The 17,945-nt window shown below is 43.9% G+C and overlaps 1 protein-coding gene across 5 annotated transcripts in view; it reads right to left on the bottom strand.

Moving 5' to 3' along the window:
- The window catches only part of PLEC (plectin), a 1,447,724-nt gene that overhangs the window by 1,072,753 nt on the left and 357,026 nt on the right, over nucleotides 1-17,945 (bottom strand). The gene's annotated exons all lie outside the window — the stretch shown is intronic.

The following is a 17,945-nucleotide window of genomic DNA, read 5'->3' on the forward strand; positions in this document are numbered from 1 at the left end:
CCTTTTCCAGACTAGATGATATTTTTGTAAGGAGGGAATACTTTCATTGGTTTGCAGATATGTAATATCTGCTGAGAATTCTTTAGGATCATGCTCCACTGGTTACTGTGGACAAAAAGGGGGACCGGCTATACCACTACGGAGATTAAGAGCAGAGGCTTTGGAGGATACTGCATTTAAGACTATCGTGAGAGAGGAGACATTTCTGTTTTTTTTATACAAATGAAGGCTTGGTAGAAGACAAAGGGGTAATATGGGAAGCCTTTAAGTAACCATGAGGGACGAGTGGAACAGAATATTAAACATCTGGAAGGGGAACGGAATTGCAGGTGGGGGAGGATCTCCCAAAGGTGCTTGAGAATCATCAGGAGTTGCACGAGGCACTATTCAAGTCTGAATATAGCCAATATGTGTTCCGGGTCCATGGTGAGGGTGATAAGGCAGGTCGGCTGCTTGCCTCGCTGATACGGCAGGAACTTCCAAGGTCAACGATAACGCAGATCTATGATGAAGCTGGTAGTTTCATTATATTGCATGAGATTAATGGGGTGTTCCAAGAATACTGTATGAGTTTATATACCAGTGAGGGTATGTAATTAGATAATGAGGCCTCCCACCTGCTGTATTTGGTGCAATCGCTGAGATTAGTTGATGGTTTTCTGGAGGAGTTGGAGGCACCAATAAAGGAGAATGGAATACTGTGTGCTATTAGATCCACGTAACAGAATACATCCCTGGAGAGTGATAACTTCCTGATTGAATTTCATCTAACATTCGCAGATCTCTTGGTATCTCAACTAAAGAGGGTCTATGATCGGGCTTATAGTAATGGAATTCTCCCAGAATCAATGTGTGATGCGCTGATAACGGTTCTGTTGATATCTCAGAAAGACCAAAATTATTGTGCTTCGTATTGGCCCATCTCGCTGATAAACGTGGATAGAAAGATTCTAGGGAAGGTCAACACAATGAGGCTGTCAAAAGCGGTCCCGGGATGTATACATGCAGAGCAATGTGGATTTATGGGGGATGGAAGCCCTCCAAGAATTTATGACGGTTACTATAGGTCATGGATCAAGTGCGGTTGAGGAACTGGCAATTGTCTGCCTGGATGCAGTTAAGGTGTTTGACTCACTAGAATGGGCCTGGCTCTTTAAGGTTTTGGAAACATTTGGCCTGGACTGGGTATACTGCAGTGGCTCTGATTGCTTTACGAGTGTCTGATGCCAAGGGTTAAAACAGGTAATTGGGTGTCTTTCAGATGGACTTTGGCGAGAGGTACAATCCAGGGATGTCCGGTGTCTCCGATTATTTTTGCAATTGCACTGGAACACTTGGCTCGATACTTCAGAAAATATATATTGGAGACGGGAATACAGGTACAGGGACACGTCCACAGTATATCCTTATCTGCGGATGATGGTCTATTACATGCAAACAATCCGGTATGTAACATTCCGATCATCATGGACATTTTAGAGAATTTTAGGACATTATCTGGATTCCTGATTAATAAAGAAAAGTGCATTTTGGTCCTGCCTGCAGGTCTGAGGGATAGAAATAGAGACACACTCCCAGAATGGGGGATACATTGGGAGTTTGAATCCATTAAATATTTGGGCATTCCGCTATTCCAAGAAATAGAGGAGACATTTGTATATAATACATGCAGGGCATTGACAGGCATGGTGGACGCCGATGGCTTTTGGAAGTCGCTATCACTGTCGTTGATGAGTAGGATAGCCCTATGCAAAATGGTGGTTCTCCCCAGATTACTATATTTCTTCTAGCTCTGAAGAGACCTTGGCATTCGTATCAGATGTGGGGGTTGACTCTTCCCGATTTCGAGCTTTAATTTTTTGCAGCACAATTACAGTTCGCGGCCCGATTGCAAAACTCACCTTGGACAACTCACCGGAAGTGGGAAAAAAAGGACTGCTGGGATTCGAAGGGGACAAGGGGCGACAGAAGCATATTTAGCATCCTACGCACAGTGTGGAAGAAATTGATGGCTACATTTAAGATTAAGCGAATGTATACTGCAGACTTGACCTGGGGGTTTGATGCCACCATCCTGAAAGTGCTCAGAGACAGTGGCCTCTTGGCATTGCGGACTAAGCAGTGTACACTGTTAGGTAATTCTTTTGAGCATGGGAACAATTTGCTGGGAAGTATGACATGCCAAAGGGCTTGTTTCTTACATATGCTATTATGGTGTATAGAACCCCGGCGAAACGCCATGCTATGGACCCAATGTTGTCTCATTGTTGTATGTGTGTGGATGGAGCTCCGCAGGGTTGTGGCTTATAGAGTGGGATTGCACGGTCTTGAAATTTTTTGGGAGGAGGTGGTGGCCAGGATAAACACTCTAATGCATGGCTCTTACGGATGGACACCGTCAATGGGGATTGGTTCCTGGGAGGAAGCAGGATAAGACCCGGAAGAGGACAGTACAATTTGGATTGATACTGGCCAAAAGGAGGATCACAATATTGTGGAAATGCTCTAAGGGCCCACTTATACGATAATGGATAATAGACATTCAACGGTGGCGATTGGCAGAGGTGGTCATGGAATGATCGAGATCTGGAAGAAGAGGAGGGAAGGGAGCCTGAGTGGGGTCAAATGCTGAAATAACTCACTTCCTCTCCAGACTTAAAACCACCATGAGGTAAGCAGAGGCATGAGGTAGGTATGGAGGGGGGAGGGAGTGTATCAGGAGGGATGGGGAAGGACTGCTGACGCTGATGTTTGGAGATATGGGAGATTATGTAGGATGGGGCACCTGGGTGGCGCCGCGAATGAGGGAGGGGGAGGGATTAAGAGGTTGAGGTTATGATAGTGAAACTTCTTATTTTCTTATATGTCCTTGGAAAAGTAACATCGGGGTGGGTATCATCTGATTGTATATGGTAATGGCATGACATCTTTATTTGATTGTGAAGGAGGCCGGTTTCTTTGCGTGGTACAACTAACTATACGAGCACGTTTTAGTCACCTTAGATTTTTTATGGTCCCTCACTGTTGATCAAATCCCTTGTATACGTTGTGCATCCATCAGAAGCCATTCAGGCTGCCAGAAAGACTCCAGGAGCAAGTCCAAACACAGCGAATGCCCGCACCACACACAAGCGCACTAAGCAGATAGTCGCACGCCGCATGGCATGTCACAACTTGCCCCTGATGCCTGTAGACCCTAAGGCCATTAACACAGAATTTGAACATGCTATGGATGGAATAGTAGAACAGCAAACTAGTGCCAATAAGAAAATCATTCACAGGGTACAGGTAACCCTTTTGGAGTCATCACTACCTATACAGGGAAACGAACGCACCAATGGAAAAGCCGCTGATCACGCTGAGAGTGCTACCCCTACTAAAGTGCATCCCCTTAATGACATATGCACAGAGAACAATGGCAGCACTCCTCCTGCGAATTCAGAGAGTAACTGTCACGACAAACTGAAAATAATTACCCTGACAAAGCAAGAAAGACCTATGAATTCAAATGCATGCACATTTTCAATACACTGGCAGGGGGCTTGAACAGACATCGCAGAGTCATGAGTCACTATTCCAACTAACAGACTTCCACTTTTTTCAATCAGAGATACAGGGATCACAACATCCAGACCTGACACTTTTTACCAAAGGCAATGAATTGTTGTCAAACTCCCTCCAACCCAGCCCCAGCCGCTAAAAGCTTTCCATGGTCCTTGCCCCTAGTCAAACCCCGCCCTTTCCGCTTGATTGGGATGTAACACAATTCCGATAAGGTATTTGACACAGAGTTACCACACTCGGCTCCATGGGTCACAAGCCTAATACATAACCCGGCTGCATATCCCCTCTCTCAGGCCTCTAGACACACAAGTCTGATATGTTGATGACTGTGCTACCACTGATCTTGTAAAGGGACTGGCCTGACATACTGAGACTGGACTGCGCATATAATGACTGACACCTAACCAACCCCTCCTGCCTGCCTGAGAGCACACTAACAAGGTGGGAGGTTTTTTCATTTCTTTGGCCTGCTCTCCACTCTGTCCTATTTAACACAGTGTGCCATTTAGGCCTTGAAGATTGCAATGGAACATCCACATGCCTTTCTGAGCAAAACTACAAATCAGGTACAGACAGGCACAGATAACAGGGTATCTGCGGGAGGGGCTATGAAAGCTGTAATGCTGTGATGTTTTCCAAATGCTTCATTTCATCTCTGCCTCAAGAAGTGGAGACATTCCACAAAAGCTCACAAATATACAAAATAAGGACTTTTTTCGCCTAATTAAGGTATTGACTCATCGTTTTCTTCTGGATCAACATTATATATATATATTTAATGAAAAAACGATGTTAAAGGGACGTTATGGTTACAAGTAATACCAAAAAAACCTCAGAAATTCACCAGTTATGGTAAGCTAAGCAACCAGAACTCGCGCCACCACCGTGCGCTGCTAAGACGAACACCCAGGACATCAAGGATGACATCACAATTGTCATTGATGACATCACTGGTGACATCACATATCTGGGCCACTTGTTCCTGTTCACTGACATATCAAGGCCAGGTGGTTTTGTTCACTGACAGTCAGAATTTTAAAATTCAAAAGGTGCTGTATATCTAGATGTTAACCTTGTCACATGTTCTTAATGTACTTTCCTTTGAGTTTGGTCTCAGCTCATGGTGCACATACATGGATGGGGCAACAAGCAGGCCTCAAACACACAAATCATTAGTATACATGTAGATACACTTTAATATTATTATCATTTTCTGATGATGCTGTTTCTTTCTTCCTTACTTTAGTTTCCCTGTACGTGCCTCTGATTTGTATGCATTTTGGTTATTCATATGTATTGCTTGTACCAGCACAAGTGTGTAGTAAGTCTTGAATTGTTAGCTAGTTATTACATGTTTAACATTACTCAAAACTCTGATAAGGTAGCATTCATTATTTTACTATCCAAAATTACAAGATTATAAATATTGTACTTCTATGGTGCACCGTTGTGAGACAGGTTATTTTATTTTATTATATTTTCTTTTCTTCCTATGGTCATGCCTATGTTCATGTATGGTGAGGTTCCTGTATTAACACCAACACTCCAATACAATGTTGTTTAGATGAGTACATTCTTGAATAGATTAAGCAGTTCATGATAGGTCTCCTGCTCACCCCTGACATCTTGTTATCAACATTATAAACACAACCCCCCATTGGGACTTTTCATCAACATTCATTTCACATGTGATGTCATTAGTGATGTCAATGACATTTGTGATGTCATCTTTGATGTCCTGGGTGTTAGTCTTAGCAGTGCACAGTGGTGGTGTGAGTTATATTTGCTTAGCTTACGATAACTGGTGAATTGCTGAGGTTTTTCGGTTTTACTTGTAACCATAACGTCCCTTTAACGTTTTTCCAGTGAATTTCATAGGTTTTTATTAGTGCAACTTTACATAACGTACCTTTAGCAATGTTTTTCCAGTGAATTTTATAGGTTTTTATTAGTGAAACTTAACCATAAAGTCCCTTTAACAAAGTTCTTTCAGTGAATTTCATGGGTTTTTACCAGTGCATGCTATTTTCCTACAACTTACTAATATCATACTTACCCCAATATGGCAACATTGTTGTCTAATTTACAAAGTTTCACCTTAAAACTCTGCCATTTACCACATTCTAGCATCATTTTTAACACTTCTATACACTTTTTGCAACGTTTTCCACTGTTTTTGCATCCATTGACGTCTGCAAACGTTTGCCGTCATCGCAGACCTTCCGGACAGTGCCACGTGAGCATGCGCTCGCACACGGCATGGTGAACGCATCTGCACTTCGCGATTAGGTCCGTGCTTCAAGGATACTTCAGAACTGCATTTTCTACGGATCTAGGAACTTTCAAGCTCAAAATGTACCCTTGCACAGCTCCTACACCTATACTTACTCATTGTCCATTAACAATCTAGTACAAAGCACATACTTGGAAGAATATTAGCAAAACTGCTATCTATCTTAAAATTGGCATCAGCTATTGCCATCCCTCCTCCCCAAGAGCCACCACAACCACCAACTGGAGGAACTACACAACCAAAGAAGCGCATTACTTCCAAAGACAATGAAGAGGACCAAGTCAATGAGGTAGAGGAAGTGCCTAACTCTAGCACCAAGAGAGAATCATGGGTTTGTCAGTTCGTTACAACTGTTGGAAATGTACCAAAAGCTAAAGCTACCAAAGTGAAATGCACTGAGTGCAATTTTGGAAATAGTCGCGGACTACCTTGGCAGTACTCCTACAGGACCACCTCCATGTGCCGCCACACCAAATTCAACCACTGCAATGCTCTCAGAAAGATTGTTCCTTTCTTAGCAAGTAGTAGGCTGTCTTTGTCTACCTCATCTTCCTCAACCAATACTGTAACCACACAGCCTACTTCTGTGGGACACAAAATCCCACCAGCTACCTTGCAAGCAATAGAAGAGGCTGTTCATCCATCTCTTTCGAAGACAACAGTCCTCTGTATATACTGCAACACACCACTCTGCAGGGGGAAGCAATTTCGAAGTGCTTTTGAAGCTGTTATCAAGGACCATGAGAAACACTGCCCCCTACCATAGTAGTAACACATTCGTAACATCTTCACCTGTCCACCTTTGCCTCCATATTAGTGCTTGGTGCCTCTTCCCTCATTTCCCTCCCCACCTTACCTTGTAATCTCTCCTGCAAAAAAAAATACATCAATAAACAACAAAACAAAGGTTCCTTTCGGAACCACCTTTCAGTTCAAAAATAGAACTAAAGAAAAAATCTTATAGACTCCATCTACTTTACATTTCTCAGTAAAGTACATAGACTCAGTAAGATTTTCCAACATTTCCATTAGCATTTTGTGTTATAATAATGGGAATAATGTGGCGTTCATCCCTCGTTTCAGGTACTGGAACAGAGATAATGACCAAAGTGCCCAAGTTATTGGCCCAACCGAAGCGAGGGCGGATAATGAGGTCTGTGAACCATTATCCCCCATTCCAGCCGCTGCAATGGGGGATGAAGGCCATTAGCACCCAGGTTCCCAATAAAAAAAGGATTTTTCTTCCTGCACCTGGACAACTGCGGCGTCCTGCTGTAGGAAGGAAAATTCTTTTCCAAGATGGGCACATAGCCGGTCCCAGGTGGACATGGCCACTTTATCCCCATTTGTCTTTCCTCGTGGTCATGGCCAGTAGCCAGATTGTCCAGGTCATGACCTCATGCCATGACCCAGACAATCTGGCCACTGTCCAGTCACCAAAAGTATATCACTATTTTTGTACCTACATTATGACACTTGTCAAAAAAGAAAACACAAGAACATTTGCAAAACCATGCTTTAAGGTCCTTGCCAATGCTCCTTACACATGTTTGGTGGAAATCCGCCCATGTTTTATTTTTTCAAAAGTGTCAAAATGTATGTAAATACAATAGTCATATAACTTAGCTCCCACTTGACAAATTCCATTCAGTCTTTACACAAACCTTCAAGGTTAGGTCTGTAATCTTTCTGAAGACTTTTGTCCACATTCGTCAAACGGCAACAAAGTTATAGGCCATCTGAACATGTTGAGACCGCCCCCCCCCTCTAATTTAGCTCCGTCTTTACAAAATCCCACCAAACTTTACAAAAACATGTATATCTAAATCTAAAATCTCTTTGCAAACATTTGGGTAAATGACACCACATTTATAAGCCTTTACAATATTTTGGGACCCCCCTCTAATTGTGTTCCCTCTTGACAAAACAACTCCACACTTTCCAAAACCATTCAGAATCAGGTGTAGAATACAATTCCAAATTGTCACGCAGTTTCATTGCGTGCCGCCAAAGTTATAAGCAATCCAAAACTGGTTTTCACCAACCATATAATGCAAATAGGCATAGATGTCCCCGAACATCTGAAGTGTTTGCGAACATCACAGGACTGTACCCGAACATCCGGATTGTTCGCAGACTTTGGGGGTGAAAAACACCAGTTTTTTGGCTTCTTACGGCCATATCCCATCCCATCCTCATCAACCCTCACCTCCCCAGAGATTATTTGATAAGTTTGACAAGTGCAAAGTTGTGTTTTTTAATATGTTTTTACTGTAATGTTCGCGGACACCTGCGTCTGACCGCGAATCCAACCTGGCGGGCGTTTCCAAAAATCTGACGCACTTTGCGCTTTTCACCATCCAATCAGTGGGTGTGTCCGATGCCCGCGGACCTTATGTGCCCTCTAGACCAATCGGATGCCCATCAGATGACCGAACAGGGAAGTGAGTCCGCGGACCGAACCCAGATATCACGCATTTTTTTAACCTACTTTTCGCCTGTTTTAAAGAAAACTACTCGACGGATGTACACTAAATTTACAAAAGCCCGCTTTCGGAACCCAGCCGCCGCTCCTGTTGCAAATTTGTTGAAAATCCGTCCAGCGGTTTGGGCTGTAGGCGTGAGCAACATTTGTGTGTGTGTCTGTAAGTTTCCATGTGTTTAGGTGCTGTGAAGGCACCATGAAGTAGTCACAGACAACTGAATAGAGTTTGGGGGTATCAACTTTTATTAACTAAAAAAAGAGGGTTGGAAAAAAGGCCTATCTTGCCCTCTGCTAAGGTGGGATTTCCCTACCTAAATAAAACTAATGATAGTCTGTGTCAAGAAGTCCAAAGCAAATGTTGTCTGTATGCAAAATCTATATTTACCCTCACATCTAATTGTATACAATGAGTAGGGATGTCAGCATCAAATAAGAAGTGTTCCAATAAAAGTTCCGAGCTTCTTCCAGCTCTTGGGTGGAAAAGGGGTTTCCCTCTCCCAAAGTTCAAATAGTTCACGTTACAAAAGAGGGGTTCCCTTCCCCAATCTTTCAAGTCTTTCAATGTTCCAAAACAACATAATTCCTTGGGATAGTTCCCAGCTTCCGGTTTAGTTACCTTTCACCAATTTATAAAGTTCATTTCCTCAATTTTAATTTTAGTTCACATAGGTTTTCGTTTATTCATTCACAAAGTGGCTTTTCCTTAGGTGGGTGTATTTGGTCTAGGCGCAATTGTCAGACCACATGGTCCACCCATTACAGGTCACGCAACCTACACACCTTACTTGGATCTGTTTCATAAGTCCTTGCCACAGTTTCAGCTTCAATGAGGGGCTCGATTTATTATCCTTTCAAGTGCCTTTGAAGCTTTGTTTATTGCTTGTTTAGTCACCATTCACTTGTTAAGCAGCTTTCACTTGCAAAGACCAACATAGGCTTCCCAGTACACTCTCCTGCTAGGAAACTCAATTACTGTTATAGTTCTCCTGCACCAGCCATCATAAGCTTCCTAGTACACTCTCCTCCTAGGAATGCATTAACTGTTTCAGGTTTCTTGATAACCATTTGTTTCCATTAATATGCAATTAATTCCATTAATTGACGCTTGCCAATGCTTGTTTGCCTCTTGACAACGTTCAACACAATCATTCACTTAAGCTTGCGTATTTGGCTTTGTTTGTTAGCATTCATTTTCATGTTAGTTCATAACCCATTCACTTCACTAGAATCAACGTTTCCTCTGGTTTTATCACAGTTAATTAATTTGCTGTTATGATTATTCTGAATTTTCCCCAAATTTACTTAAGTAAGGGAATTAACGTACATACAGTCTCTTTCTGTTATCAGTTTGTCATATATGGCGATGTTCCACTGAAAACCGTGTCGGTACGCCAGGGGCTCCCAGCGCTCCTGGGTAGACTCACCAGTGTCGCTTGGCATGTCCGACATATGTTGCGGGGCTAAAGCACTTGCCGTGCCTCCGCAAAGCTTTCTCTGTCCTGCCGGTCCTCCTACGGCTTCATGTACAGCTTCTCTCTCACCTGCCGGTACAGCCGATGCACCTCACTGCCTATGTGAATCCGCCAGCCCCTTCTCTGCTGCGGTTTGTTTTGCGGTGCTCCTTCAGTTCTCATTCGGCCTCCTCAGATGTCTCTCCAGTTCAGAGGGAAGCACCAGCTTTCCTCTGCAAAGCTTTCTTGTGCCGGCCTCTTTCCACCCTGCTTCTTGCTGCGCTTGCTCTTCATCCCTCTCCGGCTTCTCTGGATTTTTCAGACGGCTGCACTCTCGTTCGCATCTGTCCTCTTTTTTCAGTACTGGCATTTAAATATCCCGCCAGCTTGATTAGGTACTTGGCAACTAGACTGCACAGGGTTAGTTCTGTAGTCTGTTGTCAGTCTTTGTTACATCTTCCTTGTCCCAGTACCAAAGTGGTGTTTGTGTGTGTAAGAATCAATAAAGAGAGGATGTATGACTCTGGTGCGTCTCTTTCTCGTCCCAGTACCTCAATGGTATTTACTGACAGATGATTTATATAAAAGATAGGGAAGGGACTGGTAATAACCTACAAAGGCCTGGGAGATATTAGACTCATTAGAAAAGGGAAATGGGAGATACGGTGTCACACCCAACGTGCCTCATCCCCATTCCCCATGCCTCCTTCACTCAGGTGATCCTCCCTCGCATATCCACTCCCAGGGTCAGGATCCGATTGCAACGGCCTTTCCCTGGCCACCTGGCAGGAGGATATGTTGGGGAAAGAAGTGAGAACGCCCTCAGATTCCTCAAAGTTCTTACATGTTTTTTGCATCACATGTATCTACAGCGCGTGTATGTATCTCCATGTAGTGCCTTTACGTACTGATACATATATGTACGTATACATATCTAAATAAACATATGAGTAAATAATGACATGCTGCAATACGTTTGTATGCATATGAACACTTCTCGCTTCATGTAACTGTAATTGTGCACTTATTTATAATGCATGTGCTTATTTTACAGCAGTCTGTATAGCAAGAGTTTGGAAGTGATCACGAGTATAATGTACCTTGCTGCCGTGTCTGCATAGGGGGCCTCACAATACCCCTTGAAGCACTGGCATATACGTCCTTCTTCAATCCAGTCATTCCTGCTAAAGGGGGGCACTAGGCACCCCCCACAAAGGTAAGGAACACCATCTAGAGAGCATGTGTGGTGTTGAAAGCCAGGTTCCGGTGTCCACCCATTAGTGGAGGAGATCTGCTGTAGTCACCGGAGAAGGACTACAGAATCATTGTGGTGTGTTGCCTCCTACATAACATTGCAACGCGGTGCAACGTACCCGCGCCTGACTATCCACCTCATCCACATCAGCATATGCTACCAAATAAGACAATTAGGCGCCCCTTGTTGAATGACATTGTGCAGAATGTTTCCACTTAAACCATGGTTTGTGCTGGACTCTGCTCCTTTTTTAAAGTTCCCTGTGAAAATGTGTGCCTCCTTGGGTTCCATTCCACTCCATTTGGCAGTGGTTGTTGGGCAACTGGCTCATAGTGCGGGTGGCTCGGGCCTGTGTGCATTCGCTTAGTGTTACGGGCGATGCTACCGTTTCATGGGCGGTTCATGGTGCACAGCTTTTTAGGGTGGGCAAAGTTGGAGCCTGTGCTTTGGTGAAAGAAGCTGCAGGTGTGTCTACACCTTTTACACACTGCATCCGCTCATGAGGGTTATCTAACTCCTCTTGGTGGTTGTTGTGTGTTTGCAGTTAATGTGTGCATGCGTTTTCAGCAGTTGCTCTCGATCCATCAGCATATGCTGAGCGATGCCTGGTCAACTGCTCTTCACATGCTATCATACCCATCCGTGCCTGCCTCTTGTGCTAGTACAGGAGGCTCCTCGGTGGCAGGTGTGTTGGCATTGCCCCCCTCAGCAGCCAGGAGGACTGCGATCGCCTCCACGTAATCAATGAAGTTGTCAATGGCCACCATCGCTCTCCTTCTGGCAGATACGTTTCCTGTGATAGGTCTAACCACTAGCAGGACAGTGTCATTGTCTCCTAGGACAATGGGTTGTGGTTTGCGGATATCACTCCGATTCACTTCCGTACCCACGTTTACTCCGGCTGACGGACCGACTTCTTTGGACCGGCTTTCTAAGTCACTGCATGCCGCCTCTTCTCTGTCATCGCTGGCGACTGGTCCCCCTGTGGTTGTAGTTGACATTGGCCCCCTTTACGAGTTTGGTGGTAATTTGGTAGTAAATCCACTAAATGATTGGCCCTCTTAATTATTTTTACCACCACTTGGTCCCATGGAGTTACCACGGGATTACAAGTGGCGGTAATGCCCCAGGTTTGGAGTCCATGGTGATATTTGCCTTATTTACCACCGGCGAAATTACCACAAAGTAAATCTGAAAAGTGAAATTCAGTACAATACTATTGTGGCTGACTAAAATGGACTGAGCTCATAAGTATGTATTCGTTTTCCCTAGAGAGGAAATCCTACAGTATAAATCCCACACTACTGTAGGGTGCCTAAAATCCAACAAAATAGGTTCATCTTCAAAGTGAGGCTAATGACGTTTTCCTGACTTGACGAGCTTGTCTCGGCCAACCGTGCTATGACCGAATGTGCTCTCTCGGCTGCTCCTTTCAAAATGGAATCATAGAGTGGTATATATAAGTATATCTAGGCCAGTGTGCAGTCTTTATACAGAACATGTTATATTGAAACTCACATATATCGAGCTTTTTATAACAAAAACCTGTATATCGAATGTATTTGATCTCTCGGCGGGTGGATTACTCATGTGTGATGGCGAGTGGGGCAGACACATCCAAATAACCTTTGTTGGTGCAAGCAGGTGGTATTTCACCCACCTGCACACCCTTCAGCCTAACGAAGCTCGCCCGGTCCATGGTGCCCAGTACCTTCCGTCCTACTGGGCTTAAATCCATCTCTAGGGTTGGCCTTTCTCCAGTGACCTTTGAGTGTTTCTTGGCAGCAATGTACTTATCTCTGACCTTCTTCATCAGGGAATGTTTTGTACCTGACACGCTATGGAGCTTCAGCTCAACCTTCTCCCACGCATGAATGCCTATCAGGTGTCACAGAGACCTCAAAGGCATAGGCACTGACTTAGTGGTATGAGTTCTGTACCAAGCAGGTCCAATACTTTTTTGATTCAGAGAGGTTTTTCTCTGGGGCATAATGGACAGGCATGTGCCCGGGCGATATCTGGGTAGGGGACCACACATTGACTGCCTCTTTCAAAGAAGTCATTGCCCACTTTTTACCTTGAAATGAATGTTGCATGGTGATCTGCTGAGGTTCTCAGCTCTGAGCTTGTAATATGTTCTATGCTGGCTGGAGCAGACATTGCTTGTGCACTCACTATAGGCCTAGTCATCAGTGGTGCCTGAGGAATTGTTTTATAGGAAGGGTGTAAATATTTGCAACAATTATGCGAGAGCACAGAGAGTAGCCCAAACTAACCAAGGGATGTGTAGGGGTGTTTCCCCCCGAGAAATAGTTTTGCATAATGGGTTACAATTGTGCACTACTCAGCACACTTTCTGTGAAAAACTGGGTAAAACACCAGGCAGTTTGCGTTTGGCTATGTAGAGTAACTCATGAGAAAATCTAATAGATGCAAATCACAAACAGTGCACAGAAGCATTCAACAACATGTGTTCATGTTGTCTTCTCACACAATATATGCCAGTATAAAAATATGTTCACTCTGGCTGTGTCCATATATTTACCTGATGACTGCACCAATGTATGCCATTGTTCCCATATAGGAACATACTCATGTTTGATTTGCACATAATGCTGGTAATGATAATAAAAGAAAACATGCCCATGCTGGATCGGCCAATATATACTAGTACCTGCATGTAAGAACATACTCCTGTTGCCTTTGCCATTAAAAATGCAATGCCACAATAGGAAAACATATCCAACACGTAATATTACCTATCCTGTTTCCTCTATCATAAATTCCCAGTAAAAAAATGCCATGCCACAGTACGAAATAGCTAGACTAGCTGCACTAAAATGCCAGTCTAGCCACATAATAACACTTATCATACTTGCTATATCACAGATCATCTGAGCACGTTGGGAAGATAAAACGATCAGTGATCTTTATATTTAACAATATTTGTGCTAAAAGAGGTTGCACACCTGAATCACTAAGCACATAATGTCCACCAGGCTTGGGGCTTGTTTCCTTTTTCACAATACTCACCCTAATATTAAAACCTCTGTAACCACAAACCATATATATTTATTTGTCAGCCTCTGGATTTATATGTGAGGATAAAATGGTTGCAACATCTGTCAAATAAGAAGTTTAAAAGAGGCGGGACTGGGTGTCAGAGAAATTAGTTTTGTGCCACCAGACATCCCATAGAGATTTCATAGGATAACGGGGGACATGGGGTATACCCCATTGAAGGGAAGGCCCCACAGAAAGGGGAGGCTGGTTTACGTATGCAGGGCACATAGAGCTGTTGGACCGGGGAGCTGGGAGGAAACTGCAAAAGATGATGCCCCATTAAATTGACCCTGACTCCTATGATGAGCCCTGCAACCCCCATGTCTACTGTCTGGACATTCTAAAAGATACCCTAGACCCCGCTAACGAAGCTGACCCTATATTCCCACAATGCTAGAGATGGCGAGGGGCTGTTGAAGATATGTGGACTGGAACCCTGATCCTTTGCCAGGGTGCCACTAGCGTAATATCCCACAATGCCCCTGGCTCATTGCTCTTTGCTGCTAAGCACAATCTCTCCTAGGGGCATACATGGCACCCATGTGTGTTCTCATTTATCCTACCCACACTGCCCACACATTTGCTTTGCCATGTCTCATTCAGAGGCTAATTCTGGCATGCCTGGGCATATGCTGTTAGTCTGGAGGGATGGAGATCATTTCAAATCAACTTCAAAAGTACTTTTATTCACCCAAGTCTTTAAAGATAGACATCAAACGAGATGGGTGTGTTCCTGTAAACCCAATACAACCCAAAAGAGGCAAAAGCAAAGACAAAATATGCCACGGACTTGAAATCCGCTGCTGCAAAAAGGAAAGGACCAGAAAACAAGCTTTCTCTGCCTACGCCCCAAGACTATGGAAGCTCCTCCCCGTCAGCATCAGACTCGTCCCCACGGACCTACAATTCAGAAAAGAACCCAAGACCCATCTCTTCAAGGGGTCTTTCCTCAACACCTAGTCCTTCATGGGCCCCTTACGCCCTCTGACTCGCTGTACACCGCCAACGCCTCTCCTCCCCGCCACCCGGTACATCTGTAGCCCTCCCCTGTGCCCCTCTGTATCCTACGCCGCTGTGTATCTGTTCTGTTGTACACCTCTGTAAAGTGCTCCGTTATCTCTATTGTCCTTTACCTCTTTAAAGCATTCTGTTATGCATATGTGCTGTTGTACACCTCTGTAAAGAGCTCCGTTATGCATCTGTTTTCTTGTATACATCTGTAAAGCGCTCTGTTATGCATCTGTACCGTTGTACAACTCTGTAAAGTGCTTTGTTATTGCTATTGTTCTATACCTCTGTAAAGCGCTCTGTTATGCATCTGTACCGTTGTCCAACTCTGTAAAGTGCTCCGTTAGTAGTATTGTTGTATATCTCTTTAAAGCGCTCTGTTATGCATCTGTACTGTTGTACACCTCTGTAAAGCGCTCTGTTATGCATCTGTACTGTTGTACACCTCTGTAAAGTGCTCTGTTATGCATCTGCACTGTTGTATACCTCTGTAAAGTGCTCCGTTGTGCATCTGTACTGTTGTATACCTCTGTAAAGTGCTCCATTGCTTCTCAAATCTAGGTCTGCGCTCATTAAATACAATAATAATAATAATAATAATAACACAACATAAATAATTATAATAAAAACAATAACCGAACAGAATATTGACAGTGAACGACAGAACCAAAAATGGCAAAAACAAGAGGGTCATATTTGGAGCTCGCTGCTAATGGTGAATGCATGGGGGATTTACAGCATGGCGTAGAAATAAAGTACTCATGCAGTAAATATGATGACTTATTTGCCCCATGTAATGCTTTCTGCATAGGAGGTATTTAAGGTGTCACTTAAAATACTGAAGGCTTTTTAAAACCAGCCTTGTGTTGAAGCTTAAATAGCAAAACAGCAAATATGAGTCATATGTCCTATCAAATGAAACACAAATCGTACACTTAATTAAAAATTAAAGCAATTCTGTCCCCAACAAGAGACATCTTGACGGGGGACTCAAATGGACCACCATGCACACCATTGAATGGGACAAAGCGCCACAGCCTTGTAGAGTGAGACGTCGACAATCCTGGTCAGGCCCACTCCCCCTCCTCAATCCATGAGTGAGCAATCTGGGAATGGGATGGACCACCACACTGGGTGGATCCCCAGAGGGAGATGAAGGATGAGGCCTCATGCTGTAACAATTTACACCACTTTCCCTGACCATCTTGGCTGGTGTGAGGCTGAAATCACAGGTTCAACAAAGAGAACCGCCCCCCTAAACTTCAGAGTGGCGGATAACTGTGTAGAGGAGCAGCTGCATACCTCTGCAAGAGATGCTGCCCCCCCTCCTCCTGTATGTTGGAAACACGAGACTGTGCCGTGGTTGACACCTGCCAATACCGCAGTGTGAGTTCGAAAGAAGGCACCCGTGGAGACAACCCTACCGAATGTATCCCCGAAGTGTTGACAACCTAAGGGAGGAACTCCCTGAAGGAATATGAGAAAGAGCAAAGAAAAGAAGCTAGTGACGTCACAAAAGAGTATGTACGACGTGCCTCGACTGAAGAGGAGCCTGAAGAAACCAATGACGAAGTAAAGAATCAAGTGAACTTTTAAATATGAAAAAGAAGATTATACGTGCACGAAGTGCTGCAGAAAATCAACTGTTCAGTAAATGTACAGATGCTGAAACGCAAAGTAGACTAAGTCATCATAGAAGCTGGCTACGTAGTTAATAGAGAGTAGGCGACGCCGCCATTTTATAGAAGCTGGGCGTCAGTAGCATGAATTTAGTAAGCCAGGACCCATGAAGCAGAAAGGGAAAACTGTGTCGCAGCAAGAATAAACTGTATTAAATTAATTTTTTTAAAAAAGAATAATCTGAATCGTGGAGCTGCATGGCGAGGTTGCCTGTCATGAAGTCAAGACTGAAGCAGCCATGCTCAGCTATCTATTCTGGAAATGAGAGAAAGTGCAAAGAAAGAATCATACCTTGGTAAGGTGCAAAGAAGAACACCAAGAGTGCCAAGTTTAATTCACTTAGAGCATTTAAAACCTGCAAAATGGACCAAATCGTGGTCTCCTGTACCGTGAGCTTTGGATGAAGATAGAGTTCGAACTTGGAGTCCCAGAACACGATAGCGAGTGCCCTCACTCCTGTGTATTCTAAAGATAAGAATACTTTGCAAGGTCAAGTTCAAAGATAATCATCCTGTCACGCTCTATGGTTCCCTCCCAATCCTCCTCCTCACCTTTCACTTCAAAAGAGCACTCTTCAACTTCAGATTCCTTTTTCTTACAGGATCTTTGGGTCTCCTTGGGCTTCTTTTCCTTCTTTTTCTGATGAAGGTAAGGAGGAGCTCCCTCCGTGACCAGAAATGAACCTAAATCCGAGGACTCCCAGGGAGCCCACCCCAAATGCGGAGAAAAATCCTCAAAGGCAGAAAAAACTCTGGATGATTGTAGACTTGTTCAGATGCTTTCTTGTCCAAATATGCTGATATACTGCAGAACAGGACACTCCGGGAAGTAAGTTCTTCAACTTTTGACAAAGTTCGAATAACATGGATAACAGATCCTTCAAGATGTACACCTTCCTTGGGATGCCTGAAGGTGTCTGGGGGCGCTGTCTTGATAGGGTACAATCTCCGGAGGACAACAGACTGATACCGGAGGTAGAAATACACAGGAAACAGTCTAAACTGCAGAAGCGCGGTAACAGAGTAAAAAGAAGAGATGAGAGAGGAAACTGGATGTGGATTTAAGGTAAGGACAGCGAAGAAAGGAATACCGAAAGTGGAATACAAGAGGAAAGAGCTGAAGTAAACGGAAGACGCGAGAGAACAT

Source organism: Ambystoma mexicanum, chromosome 5q (assembly GCF_040938575.1).
Source record: "Ambystoma mexicanum isolate Mex_15411 chromosome 5q, UKY_AmexF1_1, whole genome shotgun sequence".
In the NCBI taxonomy this organism is placed as follows: domain Eukaryota; kingdom Metazoa; phylum Chordata; class Amphibia; order Caudata; family Ambystomatidae; genus Ambystoma; species Ambystoma mexicanum.